Raw genomic sequence first — 19,567 nt, forward strand, 5'->3', positions numbered from 1 at the left:
CCTTTTGATGGTCGAAGGCGATGGGAAAATAACCTTGGAGTCAGAAAGGCTTCCCAAATTTCCATAGACTCAGTTTGTTGATCCTGAGATGTTGATGGAAATTTTCGAGTAAACCATTCAGGACCTATTGTTCTGTGTACAAAGGGGGCCATAGAAGGGTCGAACTGGTTACGCCGGGCAAACATCATTGAATACGCCAAGAAGTGTTCACGAAGCTTTCCAATTTCTTCTTTTGGAGTTAGGTAATCTAACCTGGTCCCTTCTATAGTTCGATTCTTGATTTTGCTATCCTCCTCATTGACGTTTCCTCGAAAGGGAAGCTGAGTTTCGAATGTAGCATTAAGCCACAGTTGTAATAGCCAGAAAGGGCCAGCATAAAGTAAACTACCGGATTTGAAATTCTTGGTGAGGGTTGCAGCTTCGCTGAGGTTTTCATAAAGAGACCCTAAAAGCAGTTGGCTGAGGTTGAGCTTTTTTCCAGCATGCAACTGATTAGCCATGCAAAGGTATCTCTTTGCAACTTGAATAGATCTTGAGCAGAAGGCACATCGTGAAAGCCATAGCGCTAGAAAAGCAATATGTTCTTCATCGGATACTGCCGTTTCGGTGGTAATATGATGCTTCTGGATGAATGCAGTATAAGTGACTTGTGAGTCATTAAAACCAATAGTATCATTATCCATTTCGTTAGGATCGAAGGTTTCGCCAGTTGGTCGAAGTCCTGTAATCGCAGCCACATCAAAAAGAGTAGGGGTAACCATTCCACAGGGGAGATGGAAAGTGTTGTGAGAAGCATCCCAAAAGTGAACCGCTGCTACTAACATGGGTTGGTTGTATTCTAAACCTGTCTTTGACAGTTGAATCAAATCGTATATTCCTAACGATTTCCAGAAGGATTCTTTCTGTTTCTCTACTTTTTCTAACCAGGCATAGTACAAATCAGAATCTTTGGCCAAAGGAATTGACCTAAACACTTTTACAGAGTTGGTCATATAGTTTAACCTAATTTTCGCAAAAGCTAAAGGAGTTACAGTTGGAGTTTCTTCCATGTTAGCGGATTTTCCTGAGGGAGAACAGCCATCTTCATCTATCCTAATTTTGCTAACTAGTGGTCTAGTCTTGTAATAAGCAGGGAAGAATTTATTCAGAGATGGGATATTTTCACCTGGTAGTGGACCCATAAAAGCGAGAGATTTTCCAGAAAGTTCAAAGGGAATGATTACCTGGGAAGCGTAAATAGCGCGTATTTCTTCGGTGTTAGGGTTTTGAACGTGCTCTTGTTCCCCAGACCGTGTTGTTGATTGGAGCTTCAGAGCAGGTTGAAGAACATTTGAAGATGAAGCCATAGAGAAATTTCTGATTAAGAGAACGAGATTTTGAAGAGATTGAAGATGTTTGGTTTTTTGAAGAAGATGAAGAAATAGGAATGAAAGGTTGTGTAGAAGTGCAAGACCAAGTATTTAAAGGTTTAACGGAAACCTTTTTTAAATCTTTTGGGTAAAATCCAAGGAACACGTGGCGGCTGGTGATTTAATCCAACGGCGGTCGAATAAAGTTAGCTTCACTCCTAGTATGTAGGAGTAATGATCAAGAAGTAAGGTTAAAACGTGGGAATGTAAGTTATGAGAAGACATCTTTGAAAATGACAAGACGTTTCGGAAACAGGGTCATCAATGATTATGACGTTAGTCAGCAGTCTTGGAACTCTCAAAGATCAATAAAGAACGAAATCTTATAATGACAAGAAACGCCTATTTCTGTTGACTCTCGAAACAGGCATTTATTGGGGGCAATTTGTTAGCTGAAGATTTCGTTTTGTAGTATTTATCCTTCGAAGGAGTAGAAAATCGAAGGAAAGATGGTTACTGATGGCCATCCCTTAAAAATAAAAGAATGGCTACTGATGGTCATGCTTCGAGAGTAAAGATTTCTAAGTTCGCTATGAAGATAATGAATATTGAAAGCTAGTGAAAATTATGTGTCTTCGGGGACTTAGACAAATTTATAAATATATTCAAGTATTACTACTTAGCGTGTGTTTATTTTTCGTAGTGTTTGTTTAATACACTGCCACGCGTCGAAGACAGACTCAGGCGGGAAGATTTGAAATTCGAAGACGGTTTCGTAACTGTCCAAGTAACAGATGACATCGCTAGAAGTTCTTATGAGAAACGTGGCAGCAGATTAGTATAGGACCGTTAAGGTCGAAACTAGTATAAATAGGAGTCTTAATGTTAGGATTCTGTGTGTTCATTTTGTACAAATCACTCACATATTTACTCAAGTATCAAGCGTTAAGAGAAAGAGTTCGCTGAGAAAATGTACGTATGACACCACCATTTTAATACATGTGTATTATCTTTTGTTTTTAAATATCTTCCAGAATTACTGCATTTCGTTTACTTCTTGCCATTTACATTTCTGTATCTTTACTTGAACGTCATTTACTTTCGAATTACTTTCATGTTATTTACTTTCAAAGTCTTTTACATTTCTGCAGTTTAAGATTCTTTACGTTTCAATAGTCCTTTTAATTTTCTATGTTATGTTACTTATCTTTTCGCTGAAGTCACATTTATATATAACAAAGTGATTGTCAAGACTATTTGTTCTTTAATCGAACAACGCTTATTGAAGAAGACAAATAATGAATATGGTTCGAATGAACGTTGATGACAATCTTCTTGACTATGTGTCCTAGGATCAATCTAGTCGATCCTGCGAGTAACCAAATCATATTTATCATAGTTTGGAAGACTAGCGGTTGTTTACCGGAAATCACCGTAAACACGTACCCAGCTGGGGAATCTTCCTTACGAACCAGGATGTTCCGTTGAGGATTATGGATTACCACTTGGGGATGAGATTAACTTGAAGGATCTAATCTTGATGCACCCTGGCTGAGGATAAGAGAGATGGATAATCCTCCAATGCACTATTTGATCAGGTTTTTGTGGAGGATCCGACCGTCTGGGGATAGTGATCTTGAACAGCACTGCTGGGGGGTGAAGGAGATGAACAATCCTTCGATGTAACATCTTGTCCGAGCTTGGGGATTGGGTCCCTTGAATAATGTTGTTGGAGAAAAGAATCATGTCGAGGTTCTTGCTGAGGAATGTATCTCTGTTGGAGAAGTACTTCCGTTGACAGATGTAACATATTAGAGGATTTATTTTGACAGTGTGATCATCGTGAATGTACACTACAAGCGTTGAAAGCTCGCTTATAATCTTCTGATGCTCGTACTCAGTGTCGGAGATGAAACACTCCGTTGAGGAATTAATTAGGCCCTGCTTATCCGGAGCTGACCTCTTGAATATTGCTTTGTGGGGGATATTCCCATGTTGCCGGTTTCGGGATAACGTCCGGATGATTGGGACATTACCTGAATGCTATTCCTGTTTTCATGTTTTTGATAAACATCAATCATATTTAAATGCACATGTTCATTCAAAATTATCATTGGGACGTTTACGCATTCAAAACAGAAAAAGTGAAAACATTGATTTTGAGCATGAACTGTATTGATTTGAAAGATAGCCGTAATAGGCTGATTAGTACAAGGAGACAAAAATCCTAGTAGTAGGAAGTTGTCATAAAACTTTTGAAAAGCATTTATAAAGGAAAATAACTATGTGAAAACAATCCCGTCAAGTTTCAACTCTGCTATTGCCAATCTGTCTTCAAGTATCTTATCCCTCACTTGTTGGAAGAAAATGATTGGACTGATTGGTGCCTTTCGGACTTTGATGTGTTGAACCTTGAATGTGAATCAGTAGTCAAATGGGACATAGTCGTACGCTTTATTCCCTAACTTTTGCCTAGGCCGCCTTTTCAGGTTTTCAGCCTACCGGGATAATTTTTATATTTTTTTTAGTCTCTAATTTTTGCCTGGATCGCCCTTTCAGGTTTTCAATCCACCGAGACGCCCATTTTTTGCCTAAGTCTCCCTTTCGGGTTTTCAACTTAGAGAGCTTTTATTTCTTTAAGCGAAGTACCTTTTGACTATGTCCGCATTCACAAGGTGTGGGAAATCCTCGCCATCCATAGTGGTAAGCAACATGGCTCCGCCGGAGAATACTTTCTTGATTACAAATGGTCCCTCATAAGTGGGAGTCCACTTGCCTCTGGGATCACCCTGTGTTAAGATGATACGTTTGACAACCAAATCACCGGTTTGATATGCGTGACTTTTGACTTTTCTGTTGAAAGCTTTGATCATACGTTTCTGGTACAACTGACCATGACAAATAGCCGTAAGCCTCTTCTCATCAATCAAGTTTATCTGGTCCAACCGAGTCTGAATCCAATCGTCTTCGTCCAGATCGGCTTCTTTCATAATCCTTAGGGAAGGAATCTGAATTTCAATTGGAAGAACTGTCTCCATACCATAGACTAAGGAGAATGGAGTTGCCCCTGTTGAGGTACGTGTTGAAGTGCGATAACCGTGAAGAGCAAAAGGTAACATCTCATGCCAATCTTTGTAGGTTACTGTCATCTTCTGTATGATCTTCTTGATGTTCTTGTTGGCAGCTTCCACGGCACCATTCATCTCTGGTCGATATGGAGAGGAATTATGATGTTTAATCTTGAACTGCGTGCAGAGTTCAGTAATCATCCTGTTGTTTAAATTTGTGCCATTGTCTGTGATGATCCTTTCAGGGATGCCATACCGACAAATGAGACTGTGCTTGATAAACCGGGCCACAACATTCTTGGTGACAGAAGCAAACGAGGCTGCCTCTACCCATTTGGTGAAGTAATCAATAGCGACCAGGATAAAACGATGTCCGTTGGAAGCCGTAGGCTTGATTTCTCCAATCATATCAATGCCCCACATTACAAAAGGCCAAGGAGCCGTCAGAACGTTTAATGGGACTGGAGGTACATGTACTTTGTCGACGTATATCTGGCATTTGTGACAAGTTCTGGAGTGATGATGGCAGTCTGTCTCCATGGTAGACCAGTAGTAACCTGCTCTCAAAATCTTTTTAGTCATTGTATGTCCACTTGAATGAGTACCAAAGGTATCGTCGTGTATATCTTCCATAATCTGTTCCGCTTCGTTCTTGTTCACACAATGAAGCAGAGTCGAGTCATGATTGCGTTTGTACAGGGTTCCATTACTTAGAAAGAATTTGGCAGCAAATCTTCTTAGAAACTTTCTGTCATTATTGGATGCCCCTTCAGGATACTCCTGAGCTTCGAGATATCTTTTTACTTCATGGAACCATGGTTTTTCTTCCACTCCTTCGGTATTGATCTCATTGCAATAGGCTGGTTCATCCTGTCTGTAAATGGTGATCATAGGCGCCTCATTGTCCCTCCTAACTTTGAACATAGATGACATGGTAGCTAAAGCATCAGCCAGTTGATTTTCTTCGCGCGGGATATGCTCAAAAGTGATTTCTTCGAAGTAAGGAATCAAACTCAGCACATGTTCTTTGTAAGGAATTAGATTCGGGTGCTTTGTGTCCCATTCTCCTTTAACTTGATAAATTACAAGGGCAGAGTCCCCGTATACCTCTAGGAACTTGATTCTCAGATCGACTGCAGCTCTGAGACCCAAAATACATGCTTCGTACTCGGCCATATTGTTAGTGCAGTCGAAACATAGTCTGGCAGTGAATGGTGTATGTCCTCCTGCAGGAGAAATGATCACAGCTCCGATGCCATTGCCAAGCGCATTAGAGGCTCCATCAAAAACCATAGTCCATCGGGACCCTGGCTCGGGTCCTTCCTCCGGTCCGGGTTGTTCGTAGTCAGTAACTAGCATAATATCTTCATCTAGGAAGTCAAAGTTCAATGCTTGATAATCATTAACTGCTTGATGAGCCAGATGATCAGCTACCACACTTCCTTTGATCGCCTTTTGCGAAGTGTACTGGATGTCATACTCTGTTAGGATCATTTGCCATCTTGCTATTCTTCCAGAGAGAGTAGGTTTTTCGAACACATATTTGATAGGATCCATTTTGGAGATCAGCAAAGTGGTATGGTTTAGCATATACTGTCTTAGTCGGCGAGCCGCCCATGCCAAGGCACAACAAGTTTTCTCGAGCAGTGAGTATCTTGTTTCACAATTGGTAAACTTTTTGCTAAGATAGTAGATTGCATGCTCTTTTCGGCCAGACTCGTCATGTTGCCCCAGTACACACCCCATTGAATCTTCTAATACTGTTAGGTACATTATCAGAGGTCTTCCTTCCACTGGTGGTAACAAGATTGGTGGTTTTTGAAGATATTCTTTGATCTTGTCAAAGGCTAATTGGCATTTGTCGTTCCATATTTCCACTTGATCTTTCTTCAACAGTTTGAAGATCGGCACACAAGTAGTAGTCATATGGGCAATAAATCTGGCGATGTAGTTCAAACGTCCTAAGAATCCTCTGACTTGTTTCTCGGTACGGGGTATGGGCATTTCTTGAATGGCTTTGACCTTGGTAGGATCAACTTCAATACCCTTGCTGCTGACAATGAAACCTAACAGTTTACCAGATCTCACTCCAAAGGTACACTTGTTCGGATTCAGTCGCAACCTGTACTTCTTGAGTCTGTCAAACAGCTTGTGCAGATGACCCAGATGTTCTTCTTCGGTGTTGGACTTTGCAATCATATCATCCACATAGACTTCTATTTCCTGATGAATCATATCATGGAACAGAGTTACCATTGCGCGCTGATACGTTGCTCCTACATTCTTTAAACCAAAAGGCATCACCTAGTAACAAAAGGTTCCCCAGGGTGTTGTGAAGGTTGTCTTTTCCATGTCTTCTGGCGCCATCTTGATCTGATTGTAACCGGAGAATCCGTCCATAAAGGAAAATATCTTGCATTGTGCAGTATTGTCAACCAGTACATCGATGTGAGGTAAAGGGAAATCATCCTTGGGGCTTGCCCGATTTAGATCTCTGTAGTCTACACACATTCTGACTTTCCCGTCTTTTTTAGGTACAGGCACGATGTTAGCTATCCATGGAGGATAACTCACAACTTTTAGAAAGCCAGCATTGAATTGCTTCTCAACCTCGTCTTTAACCTTCTTGGACATGTCGGGCCTACTTCTCCACAACTTCTGCTTAACTGGAGTGCTACCTTCTTTGATCGGCAAGCGATGGACCACAATATCGGTATCGAGACCAGGCATATCTTCATAGGACCAAGCGAATATCTCGACATAGTCTTTAACATATGAATCAGTCTTCGCTTGACACTATCTTCTAAACCAGCCCCTATCTTGACTTCTTTCTTTTCTTCGTCACTGCCCAGGTTGATAACCTCAATTGGCTCTTCATGCGGCTGTATAGTCCTTTATTCTTGTTCTAACAGCCTTGCAAGTTCCCTAGGTACTTCAAAATCTTCCTCACTTTCGTCCTCAGTTTGGTTGATCGGATTTTCAAAGTCATGACTGGCAATAGCAGAATCGTTATCAATAGGATCCAGAGTGAATGTGAATCTGCATTTATTATGTGGGTGTGTGTAAGAACACATAGCTATTTGAAAATGAATAAAGTAAAAAAAAGAAACAAAAAGGATCAGAAAATTTGAATATGCAAACGTCCCATGATTTTATTGAATGAACATATGATCATGATATGACAAACTCTTATCAAAAGGACCAGTGTGCCCCGGGCAAGGCACCTGACTTTAAAGTTCATGGTTCGATAGTACAAGAACCATTTTTATTTTTTGAACATATAAACAACAAAAACAGGAAATTGCATTTACTCCTGATCAAAGGAGATAACATCTTCGGCTTCCCAGTTGTTCAATCCATTGTTGTGAGTGGGGAATATCCAGTTGCCCCAGTTGCAGTTGTCTTATTCGTCTTCCACAGCATTGACTTCTTTGGTGACGAGACGGGCTATTGATCCTTCAGGATGAGCAAGATGCTCTGTTGGAGATGAGAGCCCAGGCTGAGGTACCTCTGTTGGCTGAGAGAGATACTCGATAAGATCGTCCCATCCAGTTGGGATGATGTCTTTGATAGAGATTTGCGCACTCTGGGGAGCAGTGTACTTCACCAGAAAATCATACTTGCCACTTGGTTCTCCCAGTGTATCCCAGATTTCTTCAGGAGTGACGGGGCTTGTGATTATCTTATCGTCTTTGGAATGTTCATCCCATCCAGTTGGGACAATGTCTTCAATGGCGATTTTTGAGCTCAAGGGAGCGGAATACTTCACCATAAAGTCATACTTGCCACTTGGCTCTCCCAGCGTATCCCAGACTTCTTTTAGAATAGGTGGACTAGGTGGACTTTGGCATTGCTTAGCAACAGAACCTGTAATACTTTTGTCATCTTCGAACTGATCATCCTATCCAGTTGGGACAATGTCTTCAATGGCAATCAAAGAACTCTGAGGAGCAGTGTACTTCACTAGAAAGTCGTACTTGCCGCTTGGTTCTCCCAAAGTATCCCAAACCTCTTTGGGAATGGGTGGAACTTCTTTTGGATGTTGCTTAGTAATAAGGTTTGAGATCACTTTGTCGTCTTCAATAGCATTTACTCCTTGGCTGATGAAATGGGACATTAATCCTTCAGAACGAGGATGTTGATCATTCTTCTGAGTTCCATTAGCATTGCCCAGACCTAGATTATCTAACTTGTAAGGCACATCAGGGAGTTGTCCCCACACTATGCAACCACCCTCTTTGATCACAGCCTTAGCATCTTTGAGAGAAGCCATTGTTGGAGTTATTCTTGTAGCAGGAGCAGCAAAGATATGTTTGGCAGTAGAGACAGCCGGAGGGACCACCTCAAAAGCTTGGCAGGGGGTCTCGACGAATTCACCATCCATCTCAACATACTTGGAGTTACTTAGGTGGCTAACCACATATTCTTCTTCACCATAAACCGTGACGACCTTGCCTTTTATCGGATATTTTAACTTCTGATGCAGGGTAGAAGTTACAGCGCTTGCCCCATGTATCCAAGGGCGTCCTAGTAAACAGGAGTACGCTGGATGAATGTCCATCACGTAAAAGGTAGAATCAAAGATCTGAGAGCCCACTCTGATTGGGAGCTTAACTTCTCCGTATACTGTTCTTGTTGACCCGTTGAAGGCTCTTACCACAACATCGCTTGGTTGTGACACAACTCCTTCGAAGTCAAGTTTCTCCAGTACTACTTTTGGTAACACATTTAACGAGGAACCATTGTCTACCAGCACATGAGACAAAGTGGTGCCTTTACATTCAACAGAGATGTGCAGGGCTTTATTGTGATTTTTCTCGGCAGGGGTTAAATCAGCATCAGAGAAACCGAGACCGTTATCCACTGTTAGACTGGCAATACAATTTTCAAATTGGTCGACTGAGATCTCTTGTGGTACATGTGCAACTTTCAAGAATTTCATCAGGGCCTTGGCATGAGCTTTTGAATACCTCAACAGAGATAGCATTGAAATCTTTGAAGAAGTGTGCCCCAGTTGTTCAACAATATTGTAATCACTTTTGTAGATGATTTTCAAAATCTCCTCCATTTCTTGCTTTGAAGGATCTTCAACAGTGACTTCAACAGGTACTTGAACTAATTCAATTAATGGCTCTTTGCCTCGAGCATTGACAACTTGATTAGGAACTGGGACCTGGACTGGAGTAGTAGTAACATTTGGAGAAATTTCCGGCGAAAAGACCCTTCCACTTCTTGTAATCTTACTAGTCCCCACAATATTATCAACAACTGGATTAGTAACATTCACGGCCTCATTAGTCGATGTGTCTTGTTTAACTCCATGGACATAAACATTCGCGCCATAGCTCCACGGAACAGCTTTGTCTGAGGAATATGGAAATGGAGCCGGATTGGTGATGATTACAGATGCTACTCTGGGTGCAGTAGTAATTTTGACGGGTTTATTTGCTGGAATTTTCACAGGGGTTGTGGAAATAACAGACAAATCCTGGCAATAGTTCTTCACATGGGGAATTCTTTCAAACATTATTGCATGATTGTTCATCAGGCGCTGAATGCCTTCCGTCAATTTTGCACAGCCGTTGGACTGAGAAGCACAATGGTAACAATTCTCATTACAACCCAGAAATAAACCGGATTGTAGCAGCTTTGCTTTGATAACTAAGAGGGAAGTAGTTAAATTCATCACATCAGCAACATGAGAAGCATCATCTACAGCATTGATGGCCTTGTCATGCTTAGGCATAGGAGCAGTAATGACATTTGGAGTCTCTAGAGGATCAAATTCAATTTCCCCAGCATCTATCATGTCTTGGATCTTATTTTTCAAGGCCCGACAGTGATCTGCATCATGTCCAGGACAATTGGAATGGTATGCACATGTTGCATCGGGGCAATAACTAGGAGAGGAAGTGTTGACATTCTTTGGAGGATCCCTCAATGTAATCAGATTTACTTTTAACAAGTGTTGTAATGTCTGAGAGATTGGCATGTTGATTTTGGTGAAGTTCCTTCTTGGTGCGTCTGGCCGACGCGTATACTTCGACGGTTGATCTTGTTGAGGTGCAGACGCAGAGATCAGAACAGCCCCTACAGATTGGTGATGCTCACTTTTGTTGCGACCCTTCTGACTATGCACTGTATTGACTTCATTTTTCCCGCTGATGGGCCTCTTTGTAGTACCAGAGGAGGAGCCTACTTGAATTTTTCCGCTATGAATGCCGCTTTCGACACGCTCTCCAGTTAATATCAGGTCAGTGAAACTTGACGACGATCTTCCCAGCAAATGACTGTAAAAAGGGCCAGTTAAAGTGCCCATGAACATGTTGACCAGCTCACGATCAGATAAGGGAGGTTGAACCCTTCCAGATAGATCTCTCCATTTTTGTGCATACCCTTTGAAGCTTTCTTTCGGTGCCATGGTCATGCCCCGTAGTTGAGTATGGGTTGGTGCAAGGTCAGCGTTGTATTGATACTATTTGTAGAAAGCAGCAGCCAAATCTTCCCAGGTGTGAACTTTTGCACTTTCTAGTTGGTAGTACCACTCGAGTTGTGTACCCGACAGACTTTCCTGGAAGAAATGAATCCACAAATTTTTATCCGCCGTATGAGGTTGTATCTTTCTCACATAGGACCTTAGATGCAGCTTTGGGCAAAAGACTCCATCATACTTTGCAAAGACAAGAACTTTGAACTTTGGAGGGATAACAACCCCTGAGACGAGTCCAAGATCGTTGAAGTCTAAACCAGGTACTTTCTGTATCTCCATAGCTTTCATGCGTTCTTCCAACTGCTGGTATTTGCTATCACCCTGTTCGTCTTCGGAATGATAATCTTCTTCGTTAGAAGAGAGAGAGGGTTTGGCAGAACCCTGGTTGCTGTTATTGTCTTCTTGATCACCTTCACCGACTACTTCAGGGATTGGCGCCTTTTTGGACCTCCTGGCTGGGACTCTGACTTTCCTCACGAGGTGGCTCAAACCTACAGATCCCTTAGGCTTCTTTTTCTTCTTGGCCATCAGGGCTTTCAGTTCCTCTTGCCCTTTTGCTAGCTCCAGAATTGCTAACTGAACTTGGGCGCTTTGTGCCTCGAGATTCTTGATGCTTTCTTTGGAATCCATCCCTTCTAACTGAAATAAACAACGAGAAGATGAGAAACCTGTTATGTGAACCTGTTATGCAATGTTTATGAATAAGATGCATATGCAATGTTTTCAAGGATCTTAGAATTTAGATTCGTTTAAACAAAAGAGAAACAAACGTTTATTAGCCAAACATTTTATTCCTTTTCTCTTTTCCTTTTCTCTTTTTCTTTTTTTTTCCTTGCCTCTTTCGGGCTTACAAGATAAAGCAAATAAAAGAAAATAAAAGATTCTTCAAGCCTCCCATGGACGCTTTCTCTTTGCACCCAGGAACGTGTTGATCTGCTGTTCTTCATGGAGTTGTTTGGTGAGCTCCAACACTTTCCTCTCATAGTCCTGACAATGTGCTTTGAAGGTGCCCCTTTCTTCTTTTAGTTGAACCCAAGATTTCTGCAGCTCTTCCAGGTCAGTCGGCATGTCCGGATGTAGAATAACTCGAGGTTCCTCCCCTTCGACTTCTGGCTCAATGGTCACAGGTAGGATAGCGGGATATGGCATGATGAACTTCTGAGCACGAGCACACACCCATTTGAGGTAAGGCTCCATGGGAATAGAATTCCATTGTCCTAAAGACTTGCTTTCTACTTTGTAGACACTGTCCCAAGCATGTATAAACCTTTGTCGATATCCTTAGGAATCATCTTCGTAGTTGAACATAATGTCGTGGATGATCATGTCGTGAGGACCATTTCTTCGTGCATATCCAAATTGGCGCAAAGCTAAAGAGGGATTGTAGGTGATGCCTCCCCTAATGCCAAGGAGCGGCACATTAGGGTACTCCCCACAATGGTCAATAAGAGTGATGTCTTCTTGAAAGAAGTTGTTCCACCGGATATCTGATTGAGATAAGGACATAATTCTGTGAGACCATTGCATCCTTTGCTCGTTTTTTCAACACCAATCGGGGAAGGTGTGATGTAAACCATCTAGCTAGTAGTGGTACACAACACATAAGAGTCCCTCGCTTTTTCATGGTACGAGTGTGTAGAGAATGTAGAATGTCTCCCAGCAAAGTAGGTACCGGATTGCGGGTTAAGAAAATGTTGATAGCGTGCACGCCTATGAATTGGTCGGGATTAGGGAATAACACCAACCCATATATCAAAAGAGTCACAATTTCTTCAAAAGCTAGGTAACTCCTATCCTTTAATGGTGATCGATCCTTTCCTATCAAGAACTTATCAAGCAAACCCTCGACTCCACTCTTTGTTTCCCAATTAGACTCGATTTCTGACTTCCGTAAATGTAAGGTAGCAGCAATGATTTTAGGCTTCGGAATCTTTTCTAAACCAGTGAAAGGTAATTGATCTTGAATAGGTAACCCAATCAGTTTAGAGAATTCCTCCAAGGTGGGTACTAGCTGGTAATCGGGAAATGTAAAACAATGATGTTTGGGATCAAAGAATTGGAACAGGACCCGTATCATGTCTTCTTCAAATTTTGAGGTAACCAAATGGAGTAGGTGACCATGCTTCTCGGTGAATTGAGCATTTCTGGGAAATTCTGATATTAATTCCTTAAACTCAGGTGGTACTGCTAAGATGTTGATCCGGATGTAATTTCTGGTAGCGGGAGCCATTACCTGCAACAACAGAACAAAAGTAAACTCTTCGGTCCTTAAAATGATTAGTGAAAAATGATATGTTTATGATGTTTATGATGTTATGATGTCAAACATGTGGAAAACACAAACAAATCACACAATAGCCTTAGGTTTAAAGGCTTGCACGAGGTTCATAGGTGATACCCTCCCCACTGAAGTTTAGTTGGTTTAAACCTGTCTTAGAATGGTATTCGGGTTCTATGATCCTTGGAGACAACATCTCAATATGGCACTCGGTGATACCCTCCCCACATAAGTGATCTAAACTCTAAGGTAACCCCTCTTAAAAACATTTTGTTTTGAAATCCCCAGCAGAGTCGCCAGTTCTGTCAACACGGTTTTCAAACTTCGGCGAATCAAAAACGAAAAAAACTGTTTTTTAACATTTTTGAAAAACAACAAAGTGAAGTGAAAAAAATGCTTCGGATAGCAAGAGTCGCCATCGACTTTTATTTTATCCAATTAAGGAAAGGTTTATAAAAGAAACAGGAAAAGACCTTTGAGAGATTTTGGGTTCGGGGGGTAGGTTATACAAAGGGAAGGTGTTAGCACCCTTTGTATCCATGGTTATCCATGGGCTCTTAATTGCTTAGCTCACTTGTTTGAATCGTTTGATTTGCTTGAAATGCTTGTATGTGGTTTTAAACATTTTATAAAGAATTAACTTTGTAATGATCCTTGTGCAGATGTATACAAAGTGTTTATCTTTTGAAAGATGTTTTGATGGTTTGAAAAAGATCTTTAACCTTGTAATTATCCTTGTTTGGAATTATACAAAATATAGTCTTTTGAAATTTTGTTTTGAGAAAAATAGTGATATGCGAAACACTTGTTTGTTTTTGATTTTGTTTGCGAGCAAGCAATTAGGAGGCCTACCCTATGTTTCATAAGGTCCTTTCTTATTTCTTTTAGAAAATTTTCCCTAACTGGATACAAACAGGAATTTGAATTGCATTTAAAACAGTATGATTGATTAGAAAAGAGTAACAGGGATTACCCAAAGATGTACAAGTGTGATCATGTTTTTTTCCAGATATTTTTGTCTTTGAGATTAGTGATCTAGCGCTTCAGTTTTTATTCTTGACATACACGCAGTTTTATATGTACAGGAATTAAAGTGCGGAAATGTAAAATGCGGAAAGTAAATCTACGCTACTACATCGATTGTGCGAGAAATGTAAACTACGCTATTTACATGAAATTTGCAACCTAATACACTTATCTAAGAATTTAAATTGCAATAAGATAAAGGGAAAAGGGTTTTTTTTTGGATTTTTTGGATGGTGTTTTAATTAAAATTAAAAGCATAATTAGTCTAATTAAAAGGCTAAAAATTAGACATAAAATTTAAACCTAAGAATTAAGTCTAAAATATGTTCAAGTTGCTTGTTAATTAATTTTAAAATAAAATTAATTTTTTTGTGATTTTATGGAATTGTTTTGAGTTTATTAAGTTAATTAAACTATAATTATAAGAATAATTATACAAGTAACTTAAACTATGTCGCACGCTCGCGAAATGTGAACAGAGTCGCCACTAATATATTTATCCCAAAGAGGGAAAGGAATATCAGAAAACCTGGAATGAAGAAAGGATAAGAAAAAGTCTTACGACCAGAGAATCAAGGTACGGGAGTCGGTTACGCGAGGGGAAGGTACTAGCATCCCTCACGCCCATCGTACTCGATGGTATCCACCTATGTTTGTTGCTATCTAAAGGGTGTATAAATATAAAGCTTAATTACTAAGGGAATGCATGCAAATGAAAGAAAGAGAAACACGGGGAAAATAAGGTTTATAAATAATTGTGCTCGCTTAGGCCCCGCGACCTAATGCCTACGTATCCTTTTCAGGAATCAGAGCGCCGTAGTTCGGCTCTTTAGTTTTTTGTTTGCTTTTGTGTTTTTTAGTTGAACAGTTACATTCGCACTCCGCTGCTCGACCTCTGGAGTCTTAAGCTGGGAATGGAGCGGAAGTAACGTGCTCTTAAGAGGAAGAATGCCCTGAAGGCAAGAGAAAGAATGCCTCGGAGGCAAGAGAGAGAAGAGAGAAAATTGGTTTGTCTCTTTTAGGTGTAATTCCATGATGGACGAAAACCCACTACAAGGCTTCGCATCACTTCCTTACTTTGTTTAGGTCTGAGCCTTTATTAGATATTTTGAAATGTTTTTGGTTGGGTGTCTTTTAAGGGAAATTAATTTGTGACTTGAATCATGCCTTAAAAAGAGTTTTTTTTGAATATTTAGAGAATGCACATCGAGGCCTACGCCACAATCGTTTCTCTAAATGCAATATAATTTTTAAATATTTAGAAAATGCACATCGAGGCCTACGCCACAATCGTTTCTCTAAATGAAATACAATTTTTGAATATTTAGAGAATGCACATCGAGGCCTACGCCACAATCGTTTCTCTAAATAACGGTTAAGAAATACACCGAGGCCTACGCCTCAATCATTTCTCTTCCGCTAAGTGGGAAAGAACATACATCGGGGCCTACGCCCCAATCATTTCTTTCACACTAAAAAAGGCATTTAGCATGATTCGCGTCGTCCTTTATTAATGTTTTAAAGTTGAAAAGAAAAAAAGGGAAACTAGCCTAAAATGAACAACTAGCCTAATGTTATGATTATACCTAAATGTTAGGATTTTAAGGGAAAGAAGACTAAGCCTAAAGGCCATGAGTTATAGGTCCTAAATCTATGGGAACATACAAGATAAAGCCACAATCATAAGCAAAAATCAATGTAAACAATGGTACAAAATTAGTACAAAAAATGACTTAAAGATGACTTGAAAGTATAGTACAAAAGCATGGAATAAGAGGATTCAAAAGATAGTGCAAAAATTAGCCTAAAAATACTATTTATTTTCTATGATTTTTATATGACAAAAGCAAGAATTCAAATCAAGCAAAAGAATTAAAATACAAGCCTAAACTAATATTTTTTATGATCATTTTTTATGTCAAACAATTAGTACTAAGGTCAAAAATTAGCATCAGAAGATATGAATATTATTAGGCAAAAGAAAATAGAAAAAAAAATCTAACTAACCTAAAACAAAGATGATGGAAACAGGGAGGTGTGAAATGAAAACAATGGTGTGAAGAGCAGGGCGCAGGGCCCAGTAGCAATTGGCCCAGAATTGTTTATTGCAAATGACCAAAAAGAAGGGGAGTTACGGGCCTAGTGTGGGATGAAGAATAGCAATTTAGCTTGGCCCATTGGTTTGATTATCTTGATACAGATCAGATTATTTTTCAGATTAATTAACAGAATTAATTAATTAAATAAAATTAAAAAAAAAACGAAATGAAATAGAAAGAGGAATTAGGTTAGACACGAGTGAACCTTTAGGTTTCAGCTTCTTCCTTCTTCCTCAAACGAAGAACGGCGCCGGTGAATCCTCTTCGCTGACGAATTCTCTTCCTCGCCGTGAGGTCACCGTCCGGACACGCCTTCATCGCTTTGCCGTGCTCTCACCTCTCTCCTCTATCCATCTCCGATCAGACTCTCTCGATCTCTGATCGAAAGTTCGTCCGCCGCCGTGAAAACAAACCAAATTGACCTTCTCTCCCCAATCGAGCTTAGGCTACTATGATCCCTTCAACCTCTCGTCTCTCGTCGCTCCGCTTCTAAGCTGGGATGAAGACTATTCAAGGTGCTCCAATGGAAAAGAAAGTTATCAGAGGCACTTCACGCAGGTAACTATCTCGAATTCGTTCCTCTTACTTCAATTCTTCTTCTTATTCTTTTCGTTTTCTGAGTCTTGCTTCGTATTGCATTGTTGTTGTTCACAGTGAAGGCAGTGATGATGTTGAATAGTTATGGAGAATTGAAGATGCGAGATTATGGATTGGAGGTTGAAGCTGCAGGCTGAATTCCAGAAGATTCTCGAGAGAGTATGGAGAAGATGAAGAATATTAAGCGAGGTTCAGGTTGGAGAGAGAATCTAGATTTAGAATCAATTTTCTGGTTCTTTCCGGTGGATTGAATGAAGATGAAGATGGTGAAGGTTTTGAAAGTGGTGGAGGAGAGTGAGAGTGAAGATGGATGATGATGAATGAATGGTGGAGCTGAGAAATGAAGAATGGTTCTGGAAGCAGAGTGGTGAAGGAGGTGAATGAAGAAGGGATTGAGGATTATATAGAAGCTAAAGGTTAGTTCTTTCTCTTCTAAATTTCTGTTAATCTCTGTTAGATCATTCTGTTAGGAGTCTGTTGAATCTGGTAGTTATGACTTGGCTAGGTTGTTAGAAAACTGTTAGAGGTAGTTAGGGAATTGGTTAGAGGAAGTTATGAGAAGCTGAGTCTGTTATTTCGGTTATAGTTGGTCATTGAGGTGGTTAAGTTAGTTACATGGCAGTTGGAGGTTAGTTATTTGTGGGAAAGTTTGTTATAGATAGTTGGGATTAGTTTGAAATAGGTTACAAGTTTGTTACAAATGGTTAGAAGGCTAGGGAAGTTAGTTGGTTCTGTTGTGTAGATTATAAGTTAGTTAAAAAGGTTAGTGACTGTTTGAAATTGGAAAAGGTTACTTTGGCTGCTACTTTTCTAATATCTGTGAAGCTGAATGGAAGAATTGGTGATTACTAATAAAGGGTTTGTAACTGTAGGTAAGAATTGTTAGTAACCGCTTCGAATTTGAACCTGAACTTGAATCCCATTATGCATTTTCTTCTCTTTCTTTCTGAATTGACTTGACATATAGACCTGCCATGGTTATAGTATTGGAACTGATTTCATATGGTCTGTTAAACCGATTTCTCCATGTGCAGGGTGTCATTCTCACGGAATCAGCTTGTTTGGTTTTGTAGATGCTGCTGATTTTCAAAGAAAGTTGTTGAATAATCTCTGCATTGATGGTATTTTATTGCCTTATCAGTGGCAGCATTTTCATTGACTGCACAACCAAGATCTAAATTATCATTGGTAACAAGTCGCACAACTATGGAAACGCTACGCCGCACAATACTGGACACTATTTCTCTGATGGCTCTGTTTGAAATTCTTTGGTAGAACTATGCCTCTCTTTTTTTTTATGAACGTGAGCTTCCATTATGGCTTGATGGTTGAAATTGAAAGTTGAATATGGGTATATAAAGGTGTATTCTTGTATTTGATGATTTGTCAAGAATATAAATAGACTTGGGACATTTATTAATTGAGTAGAACATGTAGATTTTTTTTTTGTGTGTAAACTTTTGTAGTAATGTATTTGCAATGGTTGAGAGGTAATGGATATGTAATGACTTTTAATCCTCAATTCTCAAAGGAACCGTATTTTCAATTTTCAAGTCCATTTTTACTTGCATACCGAATAATGAACACTTGAAATAATGATGACATCTTGAACACGATGAATCTTCCAATTAGGCTCATACTTTTATCATTTCAAATCATGAGCCCTTGACTTAATGATTATGAAAGGAATGTATTGAGAATTTCTTGAAGATAAATGAAACCTTTCATTGATGACCCTTGTCAAAGAAAATGCCTATGATATTCATGATTCAAAACCTTAGCTTTAGCTTGAGTGAGGTAAACACCTTGAATAGCCCTAATTTCCAAGATCCCTGATCCCATGTCAGATTATTGATTAATAATGCATTATGTGTTAGATGACCTAAGATGTAAATGAATGAGATATGTAAGCCAATTAAGAATAATTAGATGGGAAAATTTTGGGGTGCAACAAACTAAAAGAGAAAAAATAGTCTAATTATGTACAAAATTAGTTTATAATATATAAACTTAATTTAATAAAAAGAAAATATTTTTTTCTGATTTTTTTGATAGGTTGAAATAATTAAAAAGTAAATATTTACATATATACTAATTAATTAACAAAATATTTTAATTATGAAGAAAAAATAAAATATTTTTATGTTATAAAATAATTTAACATTTTCTGAGCCTAGGAGTGAAATTAAAATAATTTTTGGCATTTTAAAACTATTTTTAATCATTTTTAGAAGTGAAATTAAATTAATTATGAAATAATAAAATAAAATAGAAATAAGGGATCCTGTGTGGATTGGTCTGAGGGCATATGGTGGACTGCTTGTTCAAGGCCTTTTGATCTGAATTTAAAGGAATCTGATGGTACACGTGGAAGGGTGCATGGTAAGCTGAGCAAAAGAGATGCGCTGGATCTTTAGAAATTCAAATTTTCCAGGTGGGCCCCACAGATGCCTGCGTGGATGGAGAGACCAGTTGACTGGCCATTGGTGAGCAGCCACGCAAACGGAGAGAGAGCGAGGACTTTGACTGACCAATTAGGAACGTCCGCGTGGAGGTCAACAAGTCCAGGGGCTGTTCATCATCGTCTTCGTCTCTACTGACGCAGATAACGACGCTTTTAAACCGCCACTGTTTAATGCACCTTCAAACTTGCAAAAAAT

Source organism: Vicia villosa, linkage group LG7, assembly GCF_029867415.1.
Source record: "Vicia villosa cultivar HV-30 ecotype Madison, WI linkage group LG7, Vvil1.0, whole genome shotgun sequence".
Lineage (NCBI taxonomy): Eukaryota > Viridiplantae > Streptophyta > Magnoliopsida > Fabales > Fabaceae > Vicia > Vicia villosa.